The 24,429-nt window shown below is 46.8% G+C and overlaps 1 protein-coding gene across 1 annotated transcript in view; it reads left to right on the forward strand.

The window, feature by feature from the left end:
- Positions 1-24,429, forward strand: part of VTA1 (vesicle trafficking 1) — a 329,175-nt gene that overhangs the window by 189,593 nt on the left and 115,153 nt on the right. The window lies entirely within an intron of this gene.

A 24,429-nucleotide genomic window follows, 5' to 3' on the forward strand; every position in this document is an offset into this window, starting at 1 on the left:
GGGCCACCCCATTTACATCTGTAATTAATAATGGGTAAGTGAAAGAAGGCTATAAATATGGAGGAGTGCGGGAAGAAGGCTAAGGTTCCAAGACATTCCAACTCATTTATGACCTACCTAACTTCAGTGGTGGGAGAACTATCTAAGGGAATTGCCAATGCTGAACTTGAACTGGGGCTGACAGCCACCCCCCCATCAACTACTGTTGTACCTTCCCCTTTAGTGCTGGGCAATCCACCTGTGACATGTACCCCTGCGGTGTCACTCTATCCCATTGTGACTATCGCTACCCTCCCACCCACATGCCCCACAGCTGATGTCCCCAGCCAATCCCCTTTAGTAAGCTTGCCTGATCTGAGTCAGCAGACCACTACACCCGTAACTAAGGGTGCACTGGATAACAACGTGGCAAGTCCATGCTTACTAAACATAACAAATGACTTACTGGGTAACAAACTGGAGGAGCTTTTTGTTTCCAGAATTGAACCTCTACTGGTTGGGATAGCAAAGGATATTGTGGACACTTTGAACACTTGTTTAGAAGGTCTGCTTAAGAAATGTACACTAATTGACAGACTTATTGCTAATTCTATACCTAACAAGGTTCCCCATGTTAACACAAAGTGCCACGAGGGTGAGGTTCAGAGGATGGAGGTTGGTACGGTGGAGCCGGTGCAGGTACAGGCACCCTGCCCGGTTTCACATTCCCAGATTGGTGGAGGGGTCACTAATACACTATCCCCAGCCTTGGAGGCGTTGCCCCTGTCCTTAGAGGACAGGGGCAACGCCTCCACCACGTATCCCCGACCCGCGAGGTCCTCTTACAGCAAATACAAGCTTAACCTACCACCTGAAGCGTCCCCTTTGGTCGCTGTCTTTATTGGGGTTCCCCCTTTAAGGGAAGGGGAGGTAGAATCCTCCAGGGACCTTATGGTTAAATCTAAAAAATGGTGCACAGACAAATGTTGTGGCAACAACATTTCCGATGAAATCATATTCTCAAGGAGGGTGGGTTGGATAGGCAAACACCGGAAATCTATCCAAGGTTTCTGTGTGGTTGTCAACTTCAGTAGGGCTGATCTAGCGGATAGGCTCTTTTGGGATGGCTCTGATATATCCCTAACGGACAAATTAAGACCTGTTCCTCTGGGCTTTTTTTACCCACCACCAGGGCGAATGTTGCATGCTAGAGGCCCCGGGGTTAGCAGGGGGGGGCGTGTACCTCTGGGTGAGGGTATGCCTAAATTACATGCACCCCGTGTCCCCCGAGGCTCCCAAATATCCCAGTGAGTAATCAACCCTGTGTTCACCAGAATGTTCATGAGGGCCCCGCGTTGGTTATTGCTAACCGCTTTGCTCCCCTGTCAGGGTTGGAGGACATAGACTGACTATCGGGTGAACCCACTTGTGAGACAGAAGAGGTTGGGAGTAGAACAAGTGATGCATGTAAGATATTAAGCTGGAATGTGGCAGGACTCAACTCTAAACGTAATGATAAGGGCTGGATAAGTTTAGTCTCAGGGCATAATATTATCGCCCTCCAGGAAACCTGGGAATCATCTGCTAGTTTCTGGTTGGACGGATTTACCAGCTTTGCCAAAGCAGCTATTCCTAGTTGCGCGGGCAGAGCTAAGGGGGTCTGTTAACCTTATTTTCCCTAGATCTGAAGGGTTCTCTTAGACTGATCAATACTGTCTCGCCTAATATCCTGATTGTAGAAAGGGAAATAAGTCCCTCTAGGAGGACCCTGTATATTGATTTTTATCATTCTTGTAATAGGGACAATAGCGACAATAATGTCGCCAGTTTAGATGCTGTTTTAACACTAGTCAGTCAGAATACATATTTCGATGCAGAGTATATGTTGTTGGGTGATTTTAACATTCACCCCTGTAAGCTAATGTGTGGTATAAGTCATAGGGAAGGGGGTGAAGGAGCCGAAGGTCCACATTTTGAACACACTACACGAGGAGAAGAACTGGAAGACTTTTTGGCTAATTTTAATTTAAATGAACCGGAGGGAGGCCCAAGAACAGCTACCTTTACAGGCACTAACCCCGGAACCATAATTGATTATATTTTTGTTACACCGGGTATTCTAAACAGGGTCATTTCCTATTGTACAGCTTCGTCTCATTATAGCGATCACAACCCTTTTTTACTTGAGGTAGCCTGGGGAGACTTTATGGGGCCAACCCCTGGGCCAGCCAGGTCGGAGTGCACTTTGCGCACTTCTGATCAGGGCAGAAAACTCAAATGGGCCAAGGTGATCCCGGAGAACTTCTATGCTGAAGTTCTTCCAAAAATTGAGGCACAGGTGGCAGTGTGTTTAGATATACATGCCCAGGATTGTGAAATCATAGGGGCTTTTGAGTTAATATGTGGGCAGGTGTCACAGGATCTTTTGGTCAAACCTAAGAAGGGAGCACCAATTAAGCATCGTTGGTTCGATGCTGCCTGCTCAAATGCACACAGGTCTCTGATGTCTGCCCTGAAGAATACACCCAGGATTAGGGATGAAATGGTCAGATTGAGGAAAGATTATGAATTAGCTATAAAAACCAGACAAGAGAACACTAAACGGGAAGCACGGGAGAGCCTCCTTTCCGTGGCCGTCCTGAAGGATAGCCGGAAATTCTGGGAAATCGTTAAACAACCATTCTTCTCTGACCAAAACAATGAGGCCATGGACTGCGTCATCCCAGACAATAAATGGCTGGACCATTTTAAAAATGTGTATGGGGACAACGATGATGCAGGCCCCGTAGTACCCTTGGTGACCCTGGACGCCTCCCCAATCTTTTTTCATAGCTCAGAGGTGGAGAAAGCTATTTGTGCTACAACCAAACATAAGGCCCCGGGCCCTGATGGGGTGCTGACTGATTTCTTCATACACTCCCCAAGCTATGGGCGGGGGTTTTGGCCAACGTATTCTCTGCCGTCAATGGCAACCCCACACCCTCCTCTTGGGCCATCTCTAACATCGTCCCCATTTTTAAGAAGGGCCAGCGGGACGACCCTGGGTGCTATAGGCCCATATCCCTTTTGGACTCTACAGTAAAGATTTTGGGTAGAGTCCCTTTTGTCTAAACTAAGGGATAATGTAGAGGGTTGCGGAGGGTTGGCAGAGATTCAGTATGGGTTCAGACAGAAAAAAGGAACGATCGAGAAGTGCTCTAACTCACACCTGTTGATCGCTAAATACACAGTGGCCAAGGAGGGGTCCTTGTTTTTGGCATTTATGGACCTCTCCTCGGCCTTCGATCTGGTCAACAGGTCTAAGTTATGGCTGACCCTGCTAAAGATGGGGATAGATGAAGCATTGGTTAAATTTATGGCGTCTTTGCACCAAGAGCTTTTTGCTGTGGTGCGGGTCACCAACGAAGGAAGGTGCACATTCCTCTTCAAGTCCATGTGGGGGGTTAGGCAGGGCTGTATATTAGCCCCCTTGCTTTTTACCATCTACATTAATGGACTGGGCGCTTACCTGGAGGAGGTTGAGGGAGACGTCCCTCGTGCAGGAGCTGTTAAGATACCTGCGCTCCTGTACGCGGACGACGCCGTGCTGATAGCACGCACTGACGTCTGCCTTCAACGTTTACTTAACGATTTTGGGACATTTATGGACCAGTTAGATTTAAAAATCAATACCAATAATGCACATACTATGGTCGTGGGTCGACAAAGTAGCAAGAGAAAAACCAATACATTTGAGTGCAAGGGTGAGATTGTTTCTAGAGTCTCCACTTTTCCCTACCTGGGGGTTATCTTTGATCAGAAGGTATCCTGGGGACCCCAAGTGAGGGCAAAGAGGTTGGCGGTGACTAGGTCATCGGCAGCCCTTATGGGCTTTGCGGGCAGGTTAGGCGCTAGGCCCATGGAAGCGCTCCTGAAAATCTATAAAAGTAAACCAGTTGCCCTGGCCTCATATGGTTCACCCCTTTGGGGTTATGTAAATCTGGAGCCAATCCAGAAAGCTGAGAACCGATTCATACGGACACTACTGTCTGTTCCTCAGTCCACACCGACTTATTCCATTCATATGGAGGTGGGTTTAGACTTCCTCACTGATGGGCTGAACATGGCGCCCCTGATCTTCTGGTTGAAGACTTGGCTTAACGAAGATCTGCCACTCAACCATAAGATCATGGCTGATGTTCTGGCCCTAGATCACTTTAAAAGGATTCCATGGTTGGCCTATCTGATGAAGGCATTTGCAGACCAGAGCTCTTTACCTCTCCCAAAGACATTAAGACTCAGGACATCGACATTGTTAAAAAGCAATTCATGGGGAGAGCAAGAGCACGTCGTGAGGAAAGGGAACTAGCGATACCAGCGGTGAGGAGACACGATCTACTTGTTAATTCATTTGCATTAGCACCTTACCTTGGTTTCGTCACTATTCCATTTCACAGGTTCCTTCTAATTAAGTTCAGGTTTAATTTGTTACATTTTTATTTGGGGAATTTTAAAACATGGGAAAAACCTGAACTAGCCCCTCCCTGCAATTGTCATCATTTCTCAGCCCAAGACACCATGCACTTTGTTATGTTTTGTGGTTTTTATTTAGAGCCAAGAAAAAAATACCTGGTACCGGTACTGAAGGAGGCTGGTTTCACTCAAGTGAGACCAGCCCTGCTCTACTTACAATTATTGACCAACCCACGTACTACTTTTTGTATGGCAAACTTCTTGGTGGCTGCAACTAGAATTAAGAAACATATTCATTAGATTAATGACCCCTGTAAAAATGCGTAAATTAAGATGTGAGACCCTGGTGTTTTACTAAATGAATTACGTTTTATTATTCCCACGTATACTCTGATTTGTCTGTTGTAAATGATTTGTAAATAATTGCATTGTATATATTTTATAATGTACGAAATGTTTTTATCTCTTTGTATGATTTTTAACTAAATCGAATAAAGATATTTTGACTGACTGACACTGTGAGAGATGCAATTTTATTTTTTTCTGATCACGTCTACATCTGCCTAAAAACAAGTACATTTCAAAGTCCTAGCTGGTGAGCCAAACTTTTACATTGCCAATGCTTTTTTTTGTTGTATTTTTTTTTACATTTTTTGCCTACTCTTAAGTTTAAACTATTTGGCCTATTCACAAATGTACACAAGTATATTTACAGCTGCAAATATAACTCACTCAAAAAGTGTGATAATGTACCTTATGAACTGACTGTATTAGTAAGACAAGGTTTCAAAGAAACCGATCTCGTTTAGAATGAAGAGAAAACCTTGCGCACACTTTTATTACATGCGTCATCATAGGCGGACTCATCCCACCTTGATTAGATGTTCCTGTACATTATCGCATCTTTTGTGGGTTTTTTTTATTGATAATAAGGAGGACAGGGCGATAATGGAAATAAACTTTTTCTCTCTTGAGGCACACGTAAATATACTCATACAATTTGTAACAAATGTACCACTTTTAGCTATTCACCATTTCCGAGTGTAGATTTCCTGAAAGTGTAGACTTACTAGTCTCCTCCCCCTGAAACAGAGGATGTAGCCAAATTTCCGAGTGCAAAATTAGTACTAGTAATTTTTAGGTCGAGCTTGGGCAGCGTATGTGCTGCAGCATGCTATATTGGAGTATGGAATAGAAGGTCCACCCACTCTCCACCCATATTTGTCATTTGCTTGTGTCATTGCCCTTCGTAAATGCTGGCTTCTGATTCGTTATTAAGCTTGATAGTCCCTCCTGAGTACGGCCTCGTCTTCATTTGTAACCTCCCATGAAGACTGACCCTTTTACTTCATTTGTTACACGGAACTTCTTTTTTTAGTCTGTAAGCACTGTTTTCTCTAATGAGTTTCCCCTACTGCAGCCAGGACAGGCTTTCCTGCTACATTCAGCACGCCATACGTGCTTTCACTTTCCGAGCATCCCGGGACAATGGCGGCCGCTTTTTAGGTTTCGGCCTGGTCGTAGCACTGCGAAGCAGTGCTCCGCCCAGGGCGAAACCTTATGTCCTACAGTATGGGGCTTCGTCCCGCCTCTGTCTACCATTGGCTAGCTCCATAAATGGAGGCTAGCCATTGGAAGAGATTGGCTGTCAGTCACAATTTCCCAGTCGGAACGCGATTCGGGGGTGTTTCCGTGTCTTTTTTTAAGTCACGCCCTCTCCTCTTCCCATTGGCTGGAATTTTACCTTCCAGCCAATGGGAAGGGGAGACCACGAAAAACACGCCCCTAGCTTACAACAGTTCGCCACCATGTACTGTATGTGCAGATCACACGCCTCCGCAGCTGCCCACCTTTCTGTAAATTAGGTGTCAGTGTCGGCTACTCCAACACTTTCCCTGAATGTTCCACGCAAAAAAGCCACGGTGGTACACAGCCTATGGGTTACACCATGTACACGCACATGCAGTGCTACGTTCTACATGTTTGCATACAATACCCTCACAGTTTAACAGTTTAACTGTTCTCCTCGATGTATGCTACATTAAATAGTGGTGTGCACGAAGACCCCTGCTTAAACTGTATGCGGCTAACTGCTATAAGCATTGTCAGCGTCACACACTGTTAAACAACTTCTTCCCCGATTACAGATTTCGTTTTTTGAAAGAGGGCGTAACCCTCTTCCTTGTAGAAACTCCAATTGGAAACGGGGGAAGTCCTCAGGCATGCTGGAGTCGGTGTGGTCAAAAGAAGGGCGGTACCTGAGAGGGAGGGCTGGCAGCCTTTTAGGAACAATCAAGAGGATGAAGGCGCGGCACGTCGATAACAATGGGGCTGCCTACACAGCAGTGAGTAGGCTGCCATATTTGAACTGTATCTGGTTCCATTGAATTTACCGCTGACAAAAGTCTAAACCGTGTTATTTAGCCAATAATGCGCACACGCTTTCAAAATGAACCGGTATTGCATATACGTTTAAGCTATTATTATAGGGGCGAGCTGGTCTCATGAATGGTGGCCGCCTTGCCTTGGCTCCCTGCCCATCCCTTGCAATGAGGCTAAGAACCTGGGGGTCTGGGTGGACCCTAAACTCTCGTTTGAGAGTCACGTGAACAAGGTGGTGGGAAAATGCTTTGGGGTTATGAAGACCCTGAATCGCACTCTGGACCTACTGCCTCTGGAGGCCAGACGTATTATGATCCAAGCCCTGGTCACCTCTCGCATGGACTATGCGAATGTGCTGCTATTAGGCACTACGGAGAAGAACCTGAGGAGACTTCAAGTGCTGCAAAATACGGCGGCCCGGTTAGCCCTCAGACTCCCTAAAAGAACAGCTTCTAAGCCTACTTTGGCTGCCCTCCATTGGCTGCCGGTAAGGAAAAGAATCCTTTTTAAAGCCCTCCTGTTCTGTTACAGAATAACCTCTGCAGAAGCGCCTGGGTATCTGAAGGATCTGGCCATCCCCTATTGTCCCCAAAGAGCACTTCGCTCGGCGGGCAAGGGTCTCCTGAAAGTTCCTCATGTTAGAAAGGCCAGGATGGGAGGCCGCTCTTTTCGGGTGCTGGCCACTACCCAGTGGAACAGCCTTCCACTTGGGATTAGAATGGCCAACAATGAAACCATGTTCCGAAAACTGTTGAAAACACATCTGTTTGCTAAGGAGGGATAGTTGTTCCTCCTCCTCTATGACTCTTTCTCCACAGCGCGGGGACACGCCGAGATGGCGTCACCAGGCGCTTTAGAAATTCCTTTATTATTATTATTATTATTATAGTCGTAGATGCGTTCCCTAAGTTACATGACGTTATTTTGTTATTGCTGTTATTTTCTCTTTTTAGTTGCAGTTGTATGTAGCGCGAACTCGACTCGATGGTATCGGAGCGCTTTACATGTACACACGTTGCATTTACAGGCGGACATATTAATATTAGTGGTATATTTTGGATTCGCTTAAGGGCACACACCACACGCCAAGTTTGGAAGCAATGCCTTCAAAGCCATAAATCTGTAATGGCTACTTCAAGCATGTTGTACTATTTATAAGGCGGTATTTTGAATTAAGCACCCACTCCAAAAAATATCTCAATATCTCTGAATGATTCGCTAACCAACGCTATAAGTGAGACAGGTCTTTTTAAATCGCATTGCTACGAATTCAATCTATTCTGTATTGTTTTATTCATACCTACTGTTGCACTTAATGCTAAAAATGCTTGTTTCGAGATAGTTGTCAATACCAAACCAGGACCCTCCCAGTCCTCTTTTGATGGCAACATTCTGTCCTTATAGAATGTGGCTGTAAAACAATGCAGAGGCGGACCAATGAGGAGGCGTCGCGCGCTGCCCTAGTTCGCCAATGAACATGCTGACATTTAGATTCAAAATAACCGGAAAAGAAGGGGCAAGATTAGAGTGACACTGACAGATGTGAAGAGGTGTGTATAGTTCGTGCGGAGTGAGACATTGATGCATATGACTAGGAAGGATCATTTTTGAAAAGTGAAGGGCCCTCACAGTTGGCTGAGGGACGTGAAGGAGAGTGGGGGGCAGATGTCACAGAGGGGTGAGTTTAAAAAAGTGTTATAAAAGGGCAATTGGTCGATGTGAAGAGGTGATAAAAGGTTAACATGTGAGGGGCGTCAAAAGGAGATGACTACTCTGAAATGCGAGTAGTATGGGGCGGGAAAAAGAAACATTTACAGCGGCGAATGGTGAGAGGCGAGCAGCTGGGCAGATGAGGGATCAGGAGGAGGGGGCCCGTGGCAGAGCAATGTTCTGTGTGGGAGGAAAGTGTGTGAAAGGGGGTGTAGTGAGAAGCTCTGACAAATGTGAGGAATGTAGAAGAAAAAGTAACATACGCGGAGTGTAGCGGAAAAGAGGCAAAGGCGTCCCACATATGTAAGGAGCGTGCTGAGAGAAAAAAGCTTCAGACGTATAGAGGAAAGAGAAGCGGTGAGGGAGACTGACAGAGGTGAGAGTGGAGGGAGTGGGGATTTGACAGATGTGAGCAGTGAGAGGAGGTGATCGATGACAGTTGGGTTAGGAGAGGGCAAGTTATGCTGACTGTTGTGGCAACTATGGAAGGAGCAGAGAACATAAGACCTATATGTTTACCGTATGCGAGGAGTGTGCAGGGCAGAGTGACTGACATGTGAACACAGTGTAGGGTGAGGTATGAAAGTGACACATTTGGGGAGTCCAGAGGTAAGTTTTGGTTATAGAAGCAAGATTGTGGCGAGGAAAACTGAAAGATGTGAGAAATGTGGCCGGATAGATAAAGGAGTGTGTGCAAGTATGCAAAGACTGAGGAGAGGGAACAAGCAATTACTATGAAAATGGGGGTAGGAAAAGCACACTAACATGGCCGAGGAATGTGAAGAGAAGAGGGACACCAATGGTTATGAGCAGTGTGGCAAGGAAAAAAGTCCCACAGGTGAAAGGAGAATCAGAAGAATTGGTGGCAATGACAGATGATTTGGGCGGAGGCTAGGGGAAATGGTATGTCCATCGTCAGGAGATGAAAATGTATAGAAGTGAGGTGTATTTGTGACAATTGTTGGGAGAGGAGAAGGATATTCCGAGAAGTGACGTGAGTGTGAAGGTTAGTTTTGGCTTATTACATTAAATTGTGGTTTTGTCATCATGGCATCGTACACCAGACTGTCAGTGAGGGTAGTGCGGCCAGGGTGGAAGGGACAGAGTAGGCAGCGAAACAGACTTGAAAGGAGGGAGAACGTGGACCTACAACTGTTTTTTCACATAGCTCTTCAAACCCCACTGCTGCCATATTGCGCTATAAATAGCAGGTGTTACTGTTAGAAGTAAATATTTCATTTACTGACCATGGAAGGTTAAAGGCAGAGACGGCCATGCCAGCTACTGCCTCAGAACCGGAATTAAAGGACCACAATGATTTGGGGCTGGGGCTGGCCTAGATGGGGAGCGCCAGGGAGCCGGGTGCCTGGATGGCAGGGTAGATGGGCCTTAGACTCAGAATCTGCTGTGTCTCCCTTTAAGAAGGAACACTTGGGTGCAGTAAAAGTCTTGAAGTTGATTTATTAGTTGTAGAATGAAGATAAAGTGAAGAGTCCACGAAGACCAGGCAGGAGCCGCTGGAAACTCTACTGTCCAGTCAGAAAGTCTGATTTGAAATCCCCAATGGACAACAGTCGAAACCAGGGCAGCAGAGCCAACATGACCATACTATGAAAAGTATACAAGCTATTTAAAGCAATATTCATAATCAGCATATCCCCAATACAACAGAAGCATAGCAGAGAGGCCGGCTAGTTAGTGGAGTTTGGCTAGTGCCACAGCAATGGAGAAGTTAAGAGGACCATATGTGAGAAATCAGGTGCTTGAAGTGAGGAGACCCGAGTAAGCTCCGTAAGGGAGAGCGCATGGTCACGGGGCAGAAACAAGTCAAGGTGGGAAAACAACAAGTGGAAGTCCTGGGCCACTGTAGAGGGGAAGTCTGAGAGAATGCAGGGCAGAAGTAATGCAAAATGCAAGTGTTATAAGAGAGGCCATTGGTGCAATCGCTAAGAGGCATTGGGCATCAGAAAAGAGTGGAATAGGCACATTGATGTAAAAGATTAGCCCACTGGGCTGAAGTGGGTGCTAAAAAAGTGGATCTTGTAAAAGCGGTACGAATGGAAGAGTCCATAGGGTCTACAGTTACTCCAAACGGCTGTGCACTACTCTTGCCCTCCAATATTCTCTGGCAACACCTGCCCCTGGAGGTTTAGGTAACACAGGAGTTTGGGAAATACACTGTCGGGTATGTTTCATCGAGTGGGCGAGTTCTTTCCCGTTTCTATTTGCTGTCTCGGCCTTGGCATCTCACCCTCCTCCTTCATGCTGAAGGGGGTGGGACTTGCCTTAAGCACACAAAATATTCAGATGTCCTACGTATTTATTTATGTATTTTGAAAGTTTTATAGAGCGCGAACAAGATCCTGGCGGATATCAGAGCGCTATACAGTCAATAAATGTTACTTATACATCAAAGAAAAAGAAGAGCAGATCAAAACATATGTACAGGGGCGTATTATACAAGTGCAAAACAAAGTAAGAAGCGATATACAGTCTGTCTCGTAGTGTGAGACCGAGGGTCAGTATAATGCCAAGATTGCTTACAGGGGACTTTTATCCTGTACAGGTCGAGGATTTCTATGTACCATATTCATGTGAATTTGGCCATGAGGATGGCTTTTACTTCCTTTTTAGGTTTCACCTGGCGTAGCACTGAGCAGCAGTGCTCACGCAGGCGAAGCGATGACTTTACCCGAAGGTGTCGGAGCGCTTCACAATAGGACCAGTAATGAAACATGAGGAGAAAATTACCTGAGAACAAATTACATTGTATAACTATTCTAGTATTTGCAAAACATGATTATTACTTTTTGGGTAGCCAACAGGAGACGGCCTAGAGGGAGCTGGGAAACACACAGACTCTTGGCATGGCATGCCTCGTATTCTCCCAATTGCTTCTGTAGAACAGCAGCCGCCAAGAGCCACTCGGCCTCTACTTCCTTCACCACACGTCATGTCCTGTTGTATGGCTGCATGGGCATAGGTTCCCCTGTGCTGCCGCTGCAGAGTGCTCTCTTGTGTGCCCGGCTGAGGCCAGCCTTCTTCCTGGGAGTTCCTCATCTCCTCCTCTAACCCTGGAGGCCACAAGCGCGGTGAGTGCGAGTCCGGCTGCTGCCGCGGACAGCTGTCCAAGCCGGGGAGGGCAGCTCTATTGGACCTCTTTGTCGCCCCCTAGTGGGCAGGCTTAGACGACACCTTCCGGACACACCTCTGCATGGGCGGTGCTGAAATGTAACGGCCACTCTGCAAACACTGCTGCGCGGATTGGGGTGGGTCTCAGTCACGGGTGGCACTGCCAGCAGCAGCCCTAGAGCAGGGCCTGGACACCTGCCAAGCTATAGGATGGGTCTGGTCAACTGCTGCTCCCCTGGGATTGGGCTGAGGTGGGTCTGGCCAACGCTCCCCTGGGATTGGGCTGAGGTGGTCACCTGCTGCTCATATGGAATTGGATTTTGCTAGATTTGGGTGCTTGCTGATCCACTGGGATTTGTCTAGTCACCTGCTGCTTCCCTGGGATTGGGCTGAGCTATGTCTGGTCACCTGCTGCTACACTGGGATTGGGCTGGGCCGCGTCTGGTCACCAGCTGCTCCCCTAGGATTGGGCTCAGCTATGTCTGGTCACCTGCTGCTCCCCTGGGATTGGGCTGGGCCGGGTCTGGTCACCTGCTGCTCCCCTGGGATTGGGCCGGGTCTAGTCACCAGCTGCTCCCCTGGGATTGGGCTGGTCACCTGCTGCTGCAGGGGGATTGGGCTGAGCTATGTCTGGTCACCTGCTGCTCCCCTGGGATTGGGCTGAGCCGGGCTGGTCACCTGCTGCTGCAGGGGGATTGGGCTGAGCTATGGCTGGTCACCAGCTGCTTCCCCTGGGATTGGGCTGAGCCGCGTCTGGTCACCTGCTTCTCCCCTGTGATTGGGCTGAGCCGGGTCTGGTCACCTGCTGCTGTCGTGGGATTGGGCTGAGCTCGGTTTGGTCACCTGCTGAACCCCTGGGATTGAGTTGAGGCTGGTCTGGTCACCAGCTGCTCCCCTGGAATTGAGTTGACAGGGGCCTCATCACCTACTGCTCCCCTCTGATTGGGCTGAGCTGGATCTGGGTGCCTGCTGTTCCTCTGGAGCAGGGCTGAACTGACACACAAATACAAATATTGTCATTGCCCCCTCGTGGCTTGTGCTTGCTCTCCTGCCCTGCTATTGCCATTGTAAATGACAATGCCATTTATTTATGTTTTACAAAAAAAAACATAAATAAAAATAATGTCATGAGCAATGCCAATAGCAATAACTTTTGCAAAGGCGAAACCATTGCATTGCAAATGCTTGTTTGAGTTGGTCTCGCATTTACAAGTTTGAGCTTATGCCAATGTAAATGACAATGCATTTTATTTATGTGCTAATTGGCAAAACCGATACATAAAAGGCGTCATTTACAATAGCTTAGACTCTCTCAAATTCAAGACCGATTGCATTGCAAATGCTTGTTCACTTGGCAGCTGAGATCACCGCCACGGGGACGGAGTTCTCCCTGTGGTAAAGCACAGGGACATTTTCAAAAGTGTTGTGGAAACACTGCCAACTCTGTTTTTCTTTTAATCATTTTAACTTCAAGCGTTAAAACTGTTCATCAGACTCCTTGTTGTTTCAGACGCTATGCAGTGAGCCGTGCTGTGACCCCTGTCAGGGAGTGGACAATGTTCTATTGAATGGCGCTTTACCCCCTGAAAACCCGCCTGGCTGGAGCAAGCTGATTGGAGGGGCCGTCGTTAATGCCGTGTCGAGTTACAGGAGCTATGTGACCCCTAACAATGAGCCACAGAATGCCTTTCTGATTACATTACCCTTTTTAAAACACTCCATTAAGTTAGACATAAGGGAACTGGCGGGATAGAACGACTAGTGCTTACTTTTTTTCCCAAACACAGAAGCTTCCATCTTTGTCCTCCTCCCTCAGATGGCATGTTTGACTCACCACTTTGAGTCGCCAACTTTTGAAATGAAGAATAAAAAGAAAGGGAAAACGTTCTTTTTAAGTTGTTTCAGGTTCGGACAAAAGTAATACTGAAGTCAGCTGCTAAGAAAAAATGTGCCTAGCTTTCGCTTTTCATGGCCCTCCTTGTTCCACCCGTGAGGCTGCATGGTCGAAATTTGTTTCTACCAGACTAAAATCCGGAGGCATGGTATTCAAGATAGATGCATCTTGTAACGTTCGAATCATTTTTTTAATGAAAATTAAGTGGCTGCCATCACATTGCCGTTCAGAAAGCATTTACAATCGAATCATTCGGTGCTAACCCACACATTTCTTATGCCTGTCTTGGCAGTGGAATGCACCTGTTGACGGATGCTGACGCCGTTGATGTTGATGCGATGACATAATTTTATTTCACAGCCTCGCCTGTAGGTAAGTTACAAAATGAATGCAGTCACTCTGAGAATTTGAGGTGAAGTAGGAGTTTTTCATTTATTTTTTTAGAGGTTCCTGCTTTTCGTTTGTGATGTATATGACACTTATTTGGCAATTTTATATAAGATATTAATAAGGTCTCTTCAGTTATTGGTTTCTCTTCCTGCTTTTTTTCAGTTTCTCCAGATCCGAAATACAGCAATGTACTTTGAGGCAAAAAAATCCTCTTTGATCCCCGGTGTTTAAAACCCGACCTTTTCTTATACAGTGGGCGTTAATGAAACTATACTTAATCCAATTTATAATGGGGGTGTTACATGGGACTTGTAGTGGAAAGTTGATGGCAAACTTTTTTTATTAGTGGAATTTATCTGCCTTTCTGTTAAAACTGTGGTCCCTTAAACACCAGCCATGCCAAGTCAGCGTCCATGTTTGTCTGGCCGCAGTCCAATGTAAAAGGATGGGATCAAGGTCATGACGTTTAAAAACAATTGCGGTTACTACAATAAAATTTGCCCCCGCCGCCTCATAACCATTGAAGCTAGATGGGTCGCGAAAGTTTATCGTTCTTAAAGTTGGTACGTGGTTCTGAAAAGTTTGGGAAGCACTGCTCTATTCCTATCCGTTATGCTGTCCAAGGGTCTTAGTTTTAATTTGTTTAGGTCCCTCATACGTTGCTTGTTGGCACAAGATCTAAGTTTCCGTTTTGAGGCTCTCCTGTCGTGAGCCTAGAAAGTTTCTTGTGGTATGTTCACTCTACATCCCCACCACCCCACCTTCGCCCAACACACACTCATCAAATGCTTTTACCAGTGCTGATACCTACTCCCTTAATTCTGGGACATTACAAACCTAACAAATATAGTTCTTGGAGTTCTGAATTCCCAGACCCCTCATGTCAGATGCCTAGTGCTAGTCATGCAGTGGAATCGAGGCCACTTCCCCCTCCAAATAAAGATTTTGCAGATGTCAGTCAGTTGTGTTATTTCTGCTCGCATCATGGGAGAGCCTGGAACATGTACAGTATCTTGGAGAGGGCTGCCATTTTAAAGGGGGCTATTCTCTCTATCAAAGAAAGGGCATGAAGGTGCCAGGATGAAACTAGTGCCCTAAGGGATTGCGTTAAGCATTTGACATTGGTTCTAGTGCAGGTGAAGAGATCCGGGGTCAGACACCTTCAGATTGGGAAGGGAGTCAAGCATTCACTGGAAGTGGAGGTCTCCGCTTGGAGCTTGTGGAAGAGCGCTGTTCCCCCGGACACCACCATGCCCAGTAATTTTCCACAGATTTACGTTAAGACCTGCCAATGTCTAGTATCCCCCCTCTGAAGAAGTGATTTCAGCTAAAGAGCGAAGAGCATGTGGAAAAGGGGACCGCCTTGTCTGTAACTCATTTTATCCAAATCATCAGCGATTTTGTTTCATTGACCCGAACTCCTGCCCTTGGGGAGGCATAGTGCTCTTTGATCCAACCTCTGAAGGGCACGCCGAATCACACCTTGTCTAGGGTTGCTCTCAGCATAGACTGGTCTACCCTGCCAAATGCTTTCGCCGCAACAAGGGAAAGCAGAGCTACTTCGCTATGGCGTCTCTGGGCTAGATCTATGACATGTAGGGTGCTTTTGGTGGTGTCCCTGGTAGATCGAGACTGTACGAATCCTGTCTGATCTGCATGGATCAGATTGGGGAGGCAGGCCTGTAAACAGGTTGCCATAATTTTAACCATAATTTGGGTGTTAGGAGTGAGATGGCCGGTTGGATTGGCACCAGGTCAGGGCTTTCTTTGGCTCAGGAATCCGTGCTATAGTGGCCCTTACTAAAGATGATTGATGTCAGTCTGCAAGACTGAGACAGTTGGTTCTAGACCTCAGGTAATAAGGGCTGTATCAGTGGGGCGCAAAGCTTATAAAACGCGACAGTAATGCCGTCTTGGCCCGCGACTTTTCCCAGTTTCATGTGGTCTATGGCCGTCAAAACCTCTGCGTTCTAGATGGTCTTGTCTAGAGCCGCTCTGTTGTTGCAAGAGAGGAACAGGAGACCGAGAGATTTTATGTAGATCTGTCGAGCCTCTGTATCCGCTTATTTAGCTTGATTCCTGAGTAAAGTAGAAATTCATGGAAGGTGTTTCACCTTCTCTCCTTCTGAGGAGCACAGGGTGCCAGCTGTATTCAGGACTTCCCGGATGTAGACCTTGCGTTCTGTGCACATTGCTTGTTTGCCAAGAGGGAGCCCGTTTTATCCCCCCAATCTAAAATAGGACACCCAATCGGGCTAGGATGTAGTTGGCCTGATCGTATTCCAGAGAACGAATTTAACAGCAGAGTGTGGTAAGACCCTGCCAAAGTTTCTTAGAGGGTTGGATTTATGAAGTTGCTCCGCCAGAATCAAGTCATTTTTTATTTGGAGGAGCTAGACTTCTCTCATTCCCTTAAGTCTAGCCTCTCTAATGAGCACTCCTCTCACCACTGTTTTCAGTGCATCCCATACCACTCGGGCTCACCTCACCTGTATGATTGAATTGAAGGTATTCTCGGATGGAGTTTGTTACCTCATGTCGTACTACCGGGTCCCTCAGGAGAGCGTGATTCAGTCTCCAGGTCTCTCACTTATGTGTCGGATTGGAACTGGGCAGAGACAGCAACATCTGGCCATGGTCCTGGAAACATCATCAACCTGGGCCAGTAGTCGCTGATCTATCAACGAGTAATCAATACTGGCATAGGTGTTGTGACCCTCAGAGTAGTGGAAACAGTCTGTAGTGGGTGTCCGTATCTTCAGATGTCAGTCAGGCCTAACTTTTGAGGAAAGTCCTACCCACCCCCGACAATGTTGGGGTACCTCCTACCATCTGATGTGACTTGTCAAGGGTAGTGTCCATGACACAATTGGGGTTGCCTCTAATCAGGAGAGGGTGTTTTTTGGCTCCGGCTTTCTTTTGTACTAAGGGTATTAAGAATGTCTCCTTGCCAGCCTTTGGGCAGTAGATGTTCTTGATTGAGATGTGGTGCCCTCGCAGTTGCCCAGTAACAATAGCAATCTCCCCGAGTTGTCAGCCAAGACCCTTTGCTCTCGTGGGATCCTTAAATAAAATTGCAACCCTTGCTGTTTTAGTGGGGCGAGGCATAATATTGGAGCAGGAAGAATCTAGAGTGCAGTCTGCGTTGGTCCTTTTTGAGGAGGTGCATCTCTTGTAACAGGCAAATATCCCCCTAAACCTCTTCAACTTCCTCAAGACTCTGAGCTTCTCTCTTTTCAGGACGCTTGAGGCACCAACATTATATGTTAAACCCCGTAAAGTGGGACTTAAGGCCATGGCAAGTCAGTGGATGGAGGACCTGTGTTGGGCCCTGGGCCCTGTGGTGCAGGTGGGCGGGCATGTACATACATCTCATGTAGGGTGGTGTTGTGACTTTTTATTTACCCCCACCAACCCGAAAACAACAGAAGCAAACATCAGTAACTAGTGTCTCATATGGGGACGAGTAACATCCTGAATGGTTGCACAGGTCTTATCTGTCCCAAACCCTGAAGTCGCTTACCCAATTTCAATTGGAAGCAGGCCTGAGGCGAGGAAATCAAGAGGAAAGTGCCAGTGGTCCATACCTAGGCGTCCACCATGACAGGCTGCTGGCCATGCTCCCGCCCTTATCGTTTAAATAACCTATTGTGATGCGTATTTTGAAAGGACCGCCCCTTTCGTCATGCCGCAGTGTGACTGTAACTTGGTTCTCACATATTCTGTGTGCACTCCTTTTGAGCCTCTTCATAGCTGTCCCTCGTCACACCTCATACTGAAGAAGGTGTTTCTAGTCACCATAACATCAGAGAGTGAGTGAATTACAGGCTCTCTGTCAACCTGCTGTACACCATGTTCTTCCCAGATAAACTGGTTATTCGGGCACAAGCATCCTTCTTGCCAAACATTTTGATGCCATTCTACATAAATCAAAAAAATTACCTTGCTGGTGTACTTTACTCCACCTTACTCATCTGAGGAGGAAGAGAGACTCCATCGCTTGGACACCAAAGGAGCACTGAGTTTTTGAATTTGACATGCCAGAGAGCACTGGGTGGATAATCAGCACTTTGTGGGGTTCACTGTTGCAAAAAAAAAGTAAAGCTGTTCAGAAAAGGACCATCTCCTGCTGGATCGAGCACTGCATTAAGATCTGCTACACATTGGTCAAAAAGCAGACTTCAAAAGGACTGATAGCTCATTCTATGTGTACCAAATCTGCTACTACTGCGTCAGCATGCAGATTTTCTGACCTAGACATCTGTCTGGCAGCAACTTGGCCATCACTCCATATGTTCACAAAGCACTACTGTCTGGACAGCCATGTTTGCCGAGAGGGGCTTTTCTTCGGCTCGGTCCTACAGGGCTTTACGATTTGAGTCCATTCTCAGCCACACCTCCAAATAAGCACTGCTTTTGTATCTGTTCAAAAGGTGAGGAATCTTCAATTACTCCAGTATTTGAACTTTCATAGATTCCCATAGCTTGTATCATTCCTCGTCGTAATGGGTTACCCCAGTAAATAAAAAATACCATAGCAGTAGGTACAAAAAAGAAAAAGGCCTAGGCCTCATCTCATTTTGTAGCATATCTACCTCTTTTTTAAAAGAGACCAAAACACTGAACAGCCAATCAGAACAGCCTCACCCCATAGAACCTTCCTGAGCGAGCCTCAGAGCCTCAGATTTTCTACCGCAAGTTGTGCTCAGTTTTTCTTCATTTCTTCAACTACTTTATTGGCTCAACTTCAAAATCTCATTATGTCTGATAAAGAAAAGAAGGCTTTATTCAAAGCTTGTGGAGGACAAACATAAAGACTTTATTTATTGTTTGTACCCGGACCACAAGGCAACTGACTGCAAGATTTGTAGAACCTTCTCTACAAAAACCTTGAGGGACTGTGCAGGACGTCTGCAAAAATTGGAAGTCACGGAAAAATCCAGTTTCAAGTGACCGTGATGATGCCTCCTCTGTGGCATCTTCGAGGAGATCACAGAAAAGGGGTAGGTCTTCACCTTCAACTTCTTCAGACCAGCGTGCCAAGGCCTTACAAAAGACCTCTGATAGGTCTGACAGGCATAGTCCCATCAAATCTCCTACCTGGTGTGTAAAGGAGAGGCAAGGACTGGTTTCTGAAGTGGCATCAGGTAAGAAGACAAGCCATGGGTCTTCTGTTTCTTCTCCACCCTCTGAGAAACAACATTTAAAAAAAAAAACAGCTTCTGTCCCTCCTGAGGGAAAAGCTGACAGGAAAATTAGTTAGTCGACGACGACGACATCAGTTCTGTCGACGACAGCTTTGAAAATTCAACCGCCGTCGATTTCAGCTCCGTCAACGGGCTCGTCGACAAGAGTTTCATCGTCACCATTGTCTTCGAAGCCGACGACTTCGACTTCGACGCCACAGACTGAGGTACCTTTTAATATTCCCTCGACGCCTACGATGACTACTTCCACGTCGACGAGGATGATGACGACTGTGATGGTGTCGATGCTGACCTCTTCGATGTTTACAGCTTCCAGTCTCATAGTTACAACAGTCTCGACGACGGTCCCGTCGATGGTGGCTTTTTCGTCGTCGACGGCTCCAACTTCGTCGCCGGTGGCTCCGTCGGCAACCCCGTTGATGACCTCGTCGATGATACAAAAAGTGCAATCTATAAGAAGGAGTCACATTACCCCAGAAATGACTTCACCAAGGAAAGTAACACTACTGCCTCCTGCACTCCTTTTGGAAGAGGAGTTTTCAGAGGATGACGACAGGACTTACGGGGATGGAAATAGCCCATCCTAATTGCATGTAAAGTATCAAGACTCAAACTCTGATTACTATTATATGGAGCAACAACAGTATGTGCCGCAATCTAGGTCCCAGGATCAGTACCAACAGTACATGGTCTGCATGCCATCCTCACTCATTACAGACTTCCAATTCATGCTGTCGGACTACAGGAAGAGATTTCCGACTCTGTCCTCCGGCCAAGAGACAGGACAAGTGCCTCCACCTCATCCTCCAACTCAACCTCCTTGTCCGGTTGCACCTCCGCTTCCTCAAACTCCAGTACCAGAGCTAAAGGAACTGCAACAGAATGTAGTCACTGTTCAGGGTGACTCATCGGATGAACCAGATAGGGAATGGGATGATTACATTATACCGGATCCCGCTTCGCCATCTCTTGATCCGGCAGATTCTCCTCCAGCGGATATCAAAGGATTTCACAATTTAATGGAAAGCGCTTCAAAACGTTTCAATCTGCCCATTCCATTGTTACAGCCAGAATGTTTCTTATATGACTTCAAAGAACCTTACAGGAAGTCTGTTCGATCTATCCCAATAGTGGGCCATGTCTGGGATGAGGGGATAAAGGTCATGAAGTCGCCAGCAACTGTCATGCCTGTTCTTTCTCGGCTGGAGAAGAAATACAAAGCTCCAGAGGATAGCCCCGCTTTTTGGTCAGCTATCCGAAGCCGGACTCCGTAATTTCACAAGCGGCCCAAAGAAAATAAAAGAATCCAGCGTCACCTCTTACCAAACCACTGGATAAAGAGGGAAGACAACTAGATAATGTTGGGAAGAGGTTTTTTTTTATGTCCAGCCTCCTGGTCAGAGCGGCCAATGCCTTGGCTAGTCTTGGACGATACGATCGCCAGATGTGGTGTGACCTATCCCCGTATTTAGACCAGCTACCCGAGGAAGCAAAGGCTGAAGCCAAGAAAATCTTGCAAGAGGGAGAACGTTCATCCTTTGAAATAATTGATTGTGCAATGGACATTGCTACTACAGCTTTCTGCTCTCTCGCGGGAGCAACATTCCTTCGGCAGCAAGGCTGGCTTCGGGCCACCTAGTTTCGTCCGGAAGTCCAAAACAAGATCCTGGATCTTCCGTTCGATGGGGAGATGCTATTTGGAAAGCACATTGATGATGCGCTGCAGGATATAAAGAAGGACACGGAGACTGCAAAGACCCTTGAGACTCTGCAATACCGCAAGGTTCCTTTCCGTGGAGCGAGAGGACAAGGTTTTTCTTCATACAGGGGTGGATACCAAAAACAGTGCTATTCCTCCTATTTGCAGCCCTCTCAGTCTTACAGGCCTCAATATTCACAGTGTCAAGGCCAATTGTGGTCTTTCTCTCGACCATCCTCTAGAGGACGACAAGGGCGCCAGGGTAGAGATTGCTATAAGCGCCAGTAGCGGCTTTCTGGGTCTTCCTCCTTGTCCTTCGTCCCCTTTTACACCTATGGGGGCAGGATATCACAATACTTTCACAACTGGCAACTTATAAAATCAGACCGGTGGGTCCTAAATATCGTCTTGTCAGACCATACACTGGAATTTCAATACCATTCACCATCCAGAGCCCCTCGCGCCACTGAATCCAAACATCTACACCTTCTACGGCTAGAAGCCCACCAACTACTTCTCAAAGGAGCAATAGAGCCGGTGCCTCTATCTCAGCGGGGCAAGGTATTCTATTCACGGTTCTTTCTCGTTCACAAGACCGTAGATAAATGGCTCCCGATTTTAGACCTGAGGGAGCTAAGCACCTATCTCATAAAGCTCTCTTTTTGGATGGTATCCCTACAGGACATTTTGCGACTCCTCAATCCAGGAGATTACATGGCCCCCCTGGATCTCGAGCACGCATACTTTCATGTTCCCATCCACCTGGCCCACAGGAAGTTCTTACTCTTTACAGTAGCCAAGAGCCACTTCCAATTTAAAGTCCTGCCTTTTCGGACTCCGATCCGCACCGCGAATATTCACGAAGATCTTAGCCCCAGTCACAGCGTTTCTCAGAAAACAGACTCTACAGGTTTTTCCTTACCTGGACGACTGGTTGGTGAAAGCACCGTCTTTTCAAACAGTATCAGAAGCAGTCAAAAGATGCACTCAACTCTTCAGTCACCTGGGGCTTCAGCTCAACAAGGAAAAGTCAGTTTTCTGCCCGTCCAGGCCGGCCAAGTTTCTAGGTGCTATTCTGGACACAACTTGTTGCAAAGCGTTTCCATCAGAAGAAAGGCAGAAAAATCTGATAACCTCCGCCCGTCGGTTACAAACAAGACGGTCTCTATCTGTTCACCTTTATAAGGCTCTTCTAGGATCGATCTCATCTTACATTCCCTTAATTCCGCATTGCAGGCTAAGAATGCGCCTGCTCCAAGAGCAATTGGATCTGCAATGGCGCCAAGCACAAGGCTCTTTCGGCGACAAAATAATGATAAATCAGCCTATGAAAGAGGCTGCCAGCAGGTGGACGATCAGAGACAATATCTCTCAGGGTCTCACCTTCACAGTCACTCCAGCTCCTCTAATATGTACAACAGACTCCTCTCTAGAAGGCTGGGGAGCAGTCTTACAAGACCTTCAGGTGAGCTGCTGCTGGCAGACCGAGCAACGTCTTCTCCACATCAACCTGTTGGAGCTCAAACGATTTGTCTGGCTTTACAGGCTTTCCTTCCAAGAATCTGAAGATCCACCGTCCTGGTCCGTATGCACAACACGACGTCCATGCATTATGTGAACAAGCAGGGTGGAACAAGGTCTCGTCTGCTATTCAAGGAAGCTCAGGTGCTTTGGGAGTGGACTCAACGTCAGATCTCTCTTTCGGCAGAGTATCGTCCGGGTGCCCTCAACAAGACGGCGGATACGCTAAGTCGTCTCAAATCTGTGAGCCACAAGTGACCAGCACACTCTGGAAAGAATTTTCTATCTCTGGGGCACTCCGTCCTTAGACCTGTTTGCTACCCCAGAGAACAAGAAATGCCGACTCTACGCAAGCAGAATGCGCTTTTGATGGCCTGGTCAGGTGCCTTTGTTTATGCTTTTTCTCAGATTCCACTAATTCCAATGCTACTCAAGAAGCTCAAAGCGGAACCCTGCAGGATGATTCTGGTGTCCCCGGCGTAGCCCCGCCAGTGTTCGTTTACAGAGCTTCTCCTGTTCTCCCTGGATCATCCAATTCATCTGCGTCCAATTTTCTCTCTGTTAATGATGTCCCAGGGTCAAGTGGTACATCCAGATCTGAGCTCCCTTCAGTTAACAGCGTGGCTCGTGAGCACAGAGAATTTCAAAACCTAAATATCCTACAAGAATGTAGAGAGGTGCTAGCTCCGGCCCGCACACCAAGTACAAATAAGACCTATCACTTGAAATGGAAGTGTTTCTGTCTGTGGTGCCGTCAAGAGAACATTCATCCTTACTCTTCTACTCCTCATCAAATCTTGCCATACATTTTTAATTTGTTTGTATCAGGTCTCGCTCATTACTCTATCAAAGTGCACCTGGCAGTGATCTCTAGATTCAGACGAACATCTTCTGGCCCTTCCCTCTGGTTGGCAAGAATCATGAAACTATTTTTAAAGGGACTTTTTAGAGTTTTCCCACCAGTTAGACCTCCACCACTGAGGTGGCAACTCAACTTAGTCCTTACTCAATTCATGAGTCCGCCTTTTGAACCAATTCATACGGTGGACCTTAAATTCCTCTCATTGAAAGTGGCCCTCCTCCTCGCTTTAACATAGGCCGGGAGGGTAGGTGAACTACACGCTCTCACTATCAAGGATCTGTTCTTGCAGTTTAAAAAGAACACTCTGATTCAGAGGACAAATCCCAAATTTATCCCGAAAGTCCCTTCGGACTTTCATTTGAATTAACCGGTCATTCTCTAATCCTTTTTTCCTCGACATACAACTCCAGCGAAAAGGTCTCATCATTCTTTGGATGTTCAAAAATGTTTAAAATTCTATCTCCAACGCACCAAGGAATTCAGAAGATCTACCCAGCTCTTTGTCACTTTCAGTGCCCCTCGCAAAGGTTTCCCTCTTTCGAAGCAAGGGGTTGCACGATGGATTGCCAGTGCGATCCAGTACTGTCACCAAGCGGCCGGTAAGCCCCTATAAGGGCGGGTCCGGGCGCACTATACAAGATCTGTTTCTTCTTCTGCGGCTCTCTTCGCTGGAGTGCCGATCAAAGACATTTGCAGGGTAGCTACATGGAACATTGCCCATAGTTTCGCGAACCATTACTGCTTGGAGTCTTCCACACGTAGTGCTGCCGCAGTGGGACAGGCAGTCCTGAGGAATGTCTTCCAGTAAGCGGTGAGCTTTCCCTTCTAACGCTCCTTCCTGTTATTCGTTTCGCACGTTTTGTAACTAATGATGTTTACTGACTAGTGTTTGGTAACTTGCATCTCTTATGATGATATGGATACTGCAAAGTTTATACAATGTATTGTTACACAAAATGTGCATTTTTTCGAACTACTGGCTGTTCTGATACAATCTATAGGAATCTATGAAAGTTTCAATACTGGAGTAAGAAAACAAGTTACTTACCTGTAACTTTGGTTCTCCAGTATTGGTAACTTTCATAGATTCCCATGCACCCACCCTCCTCCCCTGGGAAAGCTCAGCCTCTAGCATCTTCTGTTATACTGTTACACAACGGCTACGAAAATCTGAGGCTCTCTCAGGAAGGTTATATGGGGT

This window comes from Lissotriton vulgaris, chromosome 6 (genome assembly GCF_964263255.1).
Source record: "Lissotriton vulgaris chromosome 6, aLisVul1.2, whole genome shotgun sequence".
Lineage (NCBI taxonomy): Eukaryota > Metazoa > Chordata > Amphibia > Caudata > Salamandridae > Lissotriton > Lissotriton vulgaris.